This window comes from Xenopus laevis, chromosome 5L (genome assembly GCF_017654675.1).
Source record: "Xenopus laevis strain J_2021 chromosome 5L, Xenopus_laevis_v10.1, whole genome shotgun sequence".
NCBI lineage: Eukaryota > Metazoa > Chordata > Amphibia > Anura > Pipidae > Xenopus > Xenopus laevis.
In genome coordinates, this window is record NC_054379.1 from 89,163,706 (window position 1) to 89,169,266 (window position 5,561).

General features: G+C 41.9%; 1 long non-coding RNA gene across 1 annotated transcript; it reads right to left on the bottom strand.

Moving 5' to 3' along the window:
- Window positions 1-1,002: 1,002 nt before the first annotated feature.
- On the bottom strand, window positions 1,003-3,252 carry LOC108716344. The gene is made up of 3 exons (XR_001935661.2): window positions 3,166-3,252; window positions 2,555-2,616; window positions 1,003-1,205 (listed from the first exon to the last, which is right to left on the bottom strand). It is a non-coding gene; the product is annotated as an uncharacterized LOC108716344 (long non-coding RNA).
- Between the last annotated feature and the right edge of the window lie 2,309 nt (window positions 3,253-5,561).

Consider the following 5,561-nt stretch of genomic DNA (forward strand, 5'->3'; position numbering starts at 1 on the left):
AGGAATGCAGGGTCTACCGAGTGGCTTGAGGGTGCTCTTGTCTATGAAACCATATTTTAGGTATAAGTGTTGCACCGCTAGTGGAATTACGGTAGAAATAATTGGGGAAATAAGGGACACTGTGGTTGTAATTGCGGTGCAGGGAACTAAAATAGAAGGGAATATGGCTGCATCTACATTAGCACCATTAAGCTACAAAGTGAACCCTGCATTCCTTGTCATTCCATTGACCTCAAGCAGCCTGCAGACCCGGCTTCTGCAGTTTGAAGGATGGATTGAAAAGGAATTCAGGGTCTACCAAGTGGCCTAAGGGTGCTCCTGTTTATGGAACCATATTTTAGGTGTAAGGGGGGAGCACCACTGGTGGAATCATGGTGTATTGGAGTGGAGGCACCGCTGGTGGAATTGAGAATGGCTCTCTCACCTCTGTGTCATGAAGATCACCTACACAGAGGTGCATTGATACGTGGTACCGTGTAAACTGCAACGGTGCTGGTGGCCTCTCTGCAAAACCAAACAAAATAACGTTAAACTTGTACCCAAGGGTTTTACCTTAGCAAGTGATATCTCTGTAGAAATTCTATAACATTTTGGGGGATTTTAATTAGAAATATAGTAGTTATGCAAATTAACATTACTAAATGCGAATGTAACATTTCCCTCTGTGATTATGGGATAAGTTGCAAATCGCAGGTTTCTCTGCATTTTCAAGCCATTTGTTCCCAATCCCAATCGCAATTCCTTGCCAAAATGATGAAGATACACTTCATATTAGTTTCAGTGGCATCTCAATAGGTTTCAGCTGCGCATGATTTATATGTTCTTTTTGTGGTTGTTTTTAACAAAATCACAGCATTGCAATGGCTTTCAATACATCAGCCCTATTACAAAATAGCAATAATTGAACAAATAAATTCATAAGATACTGTACCTGGATATGTTTCCATGTACTTGCTGAAAATTGCCCAGTTTATCTCCTCTAGTTGTTTATAGAGGGATTTCAGTTGGGCTTTGGCCTTCAGCTTGTCGTGCAGGACCTCAGCAATAAATCTGATTTTCCACCACCTCGTTAATTACAGGCTGTCTCTAGCTATACAATAATCATAGCTTGTCCATTTTATTTTGCCAATGATGTCCTTCCTCATGCTCTCCAAATCAGTGATCTTACAGATCCTCTCCTCCTTCCTGTAGATCCACTGCGAGCCCTAGAGAAATGTAAGAAACAAGAAGACATTAAGGTTTCCAGCAATTTGTGTTTAATCCCCAGTAATAATGAAAGTGACAATTTCTTCCAATATGCACAATAAGCAAAACAATATGTATTTATTACCACTAGGGGAGCTGTTACATTGATCATCATTGCAAAGCAAAAGCTTTTTGTTTCAAAAGAAGTGTTGGTGTTGAGGTGGGTAAGAAAAGACATGCTTTTAAGGCTTTCAAGTTAGCTGGGACAGCCAAATCGTTTATAAGGTACAAGGAGGCCAATAAATCATGCAAAGAAGCTATAAGGCAAGCTAAAATTGATATGGAAAAGGATATTTTTTAAAAATAATCCAAAATATTTTTTTAAATATGTTAATAGTAAAAAATGAAGCAGGAAGGGGTGGGACCTTTAATATCAAAGGGTGGTCAGCTGGTTGATGAAAACAAAATAAATGCACAGATTTTGAACTCATATTTTTCGTCTGTCTACACAAATGAGGAACCAGTTAATGAAGGTTTCCTTCTTAATAGTCCCAATTTTAGTAATACAACTAATGATGCATGGTTCACATGAGGACATTCAAAAAAGACTAGAACATGTTAAGATTAACAAAAGTCCGGGCCCAGATGGTATTCATCCCAGGGTACTTAGCGATCTTAGCTCTGTGATTGCCAAACCTCTTTACTTTTTTCACGATTCATTGAGGTCTGGCATAGTGCTGAGAGACTGGTGAATTGCTATGTGGTGCCTCTATTCAAATAAGGATCCTGTTCTCAGCCTCAAAACTATAGGCCAGTTAGTCTGACGTCAGTGGTAGGAAAGCTTTTCGAAGGGTTAATAAAGGATGGACTAAATCATAATACTATGAGTGTGTGCCAGCATGGTTTTATGCTTAATAGATCTTGCCAGACTAACTTAATTTATTTTTATGAGAAGGTAAGCAGGGACCTCGATTCTGGGATGGCAGTGGATTTGATTTACTTAGGCTTTGCTAAAGCATTTGATAGCAGGGGACCTTTTTGCCCATAAAGTGGATCACCGTACCAGAGTCCACCCCTAGAATAGAAGAAAAGAACTTTCATTTGAAGCAACCAGATTTAACTATGTAACTATGTATACTATGTAACTATGATCTCTACAGACAGAGCAAATAACATGGCAACTCTCACTAGTAAGTTCTGACTCTAAATATGGGAAATCTAACGCTCAGGGCAAACACTAAACTAAACCCTGTCATATTTCTATTTAATGACATTTACATGAAAGATACACAATGTTAATAATTGGGTTAGTATTCCCTTTAACCCCTTGGGTACCTTTGTCAGCAGCCACTTTAGAGAGCAGCCTTACCTGGCGATAGCCTTTTATGTAAAGGCGGTCCTTGCTTGAACACAAGCCCATCTCTGACACCCCTGCAATATAAAATAGAGATTTGGGAAGGTTAGAGTTAATGTGGAGAGGTGCCATATGTATAGGGACAGCACATAGGAACAAGCAGGTTTACTAATATGATTTATCTGCCATGATATTATGCCCCTTTTTTTGTGCTTCTACTGAACCTATTGAACTGAAACTATTCAAATGCTCAGATTGGCTGCCCACCTGCCTTAAATTACATAATACATAATGTGTCCCACCCTGGAAATTTTCCAAGGGAGTCTCATGTTAGGGGTGCCCTGGAATAGAAAAGCATACAGTCCAATATACACTAGTGGGATAAAGTACATTGCTGGGGTGGGGACTGTACATTGAATTTCAGGGACAATAGTGGATTGGGACTAACCAAGGGGGACTGCAGGGACAGACTAAAGATAAATCCCCCAACTCACAAAGGTGAGACTAAAGAAGAACAGCTATAGCTACATCTATAATGAGCAGCATGGCAACTCCTACAGCCAAGGGATAAGCTAACCTTACTGATGCAAGCACATATTATAGAGGGGGAAATACAGGACCAGTACCTTTGTCCAGAGGATCCCAAATGAGAAGATGTTATTAATCTCTGGCAGGGGGTCACTCAAGGTCTTCTTTCTTCTTTGTCTTCTATCTTCTCTTTGCTTCTCTCTCTCTGCTTCTTTTGCTGTCTCTCTCACAATCGCTCTCTCTCTCAAATCGGTCTCTCGCAAATCGCTCTGAATATTTCACTTTTTGGGGAGAAATAATAAGAGATTGTGAGCAGGAGCATAATGGGGGCTATGGACCCTGACATTTCTAGAGCCCCAGAACTACAGCTCAGCTACTAGTTATCACGGGGACAGCTGGGTAGTTTAGCAAGGGCTAGAGACATACAGAGATCTCTGAGGCAGTAACGGGGGCCCCCACTGAGGGGGTACAGGGGGTTCTGCATTTAGCGTAGGAAGTGTAACTATAGTACCAAATGTCACATATAAAACAAAAAGTTTGATCCTGTTGTGGCACTTCCACATATTCCTGCACTAGCAGGGAGGATGCTGGTAGTTGTATGCTCCAGTGTCTGAAACAACATTTTTTCTATCATATTCTTGCATACCAGTTTAGTTATTACCACATTTGACTTTACATGTCTAGCGGCAGGCTGTTCCCTTACATTTGTTGTCAGGGTCGGGCTAGGGGTCCGGGGCCCACCGGGATTACTGTCTCAGGGCCATGCCCCTGCCGTACCCCCCCTCCCCCAGTGTTAGCAGCTGTCAGTGAGCTTTTGAGAGACACATAGGTACAGAGGTTTTTCTGCTCACAGTGAAAGCTGCAGGGGTCTTTTCTGAAGCACTCACTGAAGCACTTAGTTACTCATGTCCAGAGAGAGTCGCTGACTAAAGGATACACTATTAGAGATTGCCAAACGAACGAATCTTAACCCGATATGCCCAGTAACGGCTGGGCGATAGGTTAATCCGAACATTCGGCCTTGGGGCCGAACAATCAGATTACAATCTGTAAATGGGTGCCGACGGGTCAGAGGACCGCATCAACTAGCCGATGCGATCCTGGATCAAAGAAAAAAATCTAACTTGCTCAATCTGTATCTGCCCGATTTTTGGCCTGATATCGATTGGGGGGACCCGATGGGAGTCCCCACACATGGGCAGATAAGCTGCCGAATCGATCTAAAGGACCCATATCAGCATCTTTAATCTGGCTGTGTTTGGCCACTTTAACTCGGAGATGGAGAGCTGAAAAGCAGGAAGTTGGGTTCTGTTCTATTCTGTTCGACATCCAATCACTCCAGCCTTTATACATTACATTTTTGGCTAACTATAATGAAAACATTTTTTTTATTTTGCACAGTCTATCTCTATTTACCCAGTGTTTTAATTTTACACTGAACTGTTCCTTTAATATATATGCTCATAATATTACCCCCAAAGCTGTCTGAAGGAAGAAAAAAACAGACATTTGAACTGCAGATGCTTAAAAAAAAAGCTTAGGTGCTGTAGGTCATCCATGTGAAGCTGACTTCTGGTTCAGCACACAGAGGAATTCAAGCGGCCGTCACGTTTTCACATTCTGTTATGAAGCACTTTGGAAGTCAGATTGAAGCTCAAGATTTAAAAAGAAAACCAAAGGGGAGAGTAAGCCTGACTTATATAGAGGTTTGGAGGGAATTACGTGTTAAGTTGATGTTACCGGTCCTTTAAAAAGGTTTATGGGCAATGATCGTCTCCTTAAAAGTCCCTCTCATGACCGTTATCCCATGTTCTATTACTTGACTGGACGCTCCATATTTTCCGTCAGCTCACGAAACACCAAGGCAACAGTTTCTATACAATTTATTGTCCCAAGTTGTCCATTACATTATTCTCCATTAAGGGAGACTTTCAGTACATGGCAGAAAAGCAAAGCTGTTTATGGTTAATGAATAGAATATTATTATAGCTGTGTCAGTATGTCTGGCCTTTCATTTTTATCTTGCCATTGTTGCACCGTAATTGTGAGAGAGTAATGGTAAGAAAAAACCCCAGCTCCAACAACAATCTTGTAGCTGCATTCGGGTGTCTAAATACAGTCTAGCTGACATTAATTCACTGTGATCCCCCCTCACCCCACAGAAATTCAGAGGCAGTGATCCCTTCAATCCCTACAAACATCCAGCGACACAATGAACTGCCCCAAAACCTGAGGTAGAGGTTGCGACCTGTACTAAACCTACAATACAAGTTGGCAACCCTGGGAATTTAGTTGCAGGTCCTGTCAAGAGTCCGCAGCCGCCACTAGAACCCATTACCACTTTCCCATGTTTAAATTTGCCGCTCAAAATAGGTAAGCCGCAGTGGAGCGGTAGGATCACATGACCGTGACGTCAGGTCCTTTCCAAGGATATGAACTAGCCGCTACCAATGATGGAGGGATAAGAAGGGAGGGAGGTGAGTGGTTGGGGGGT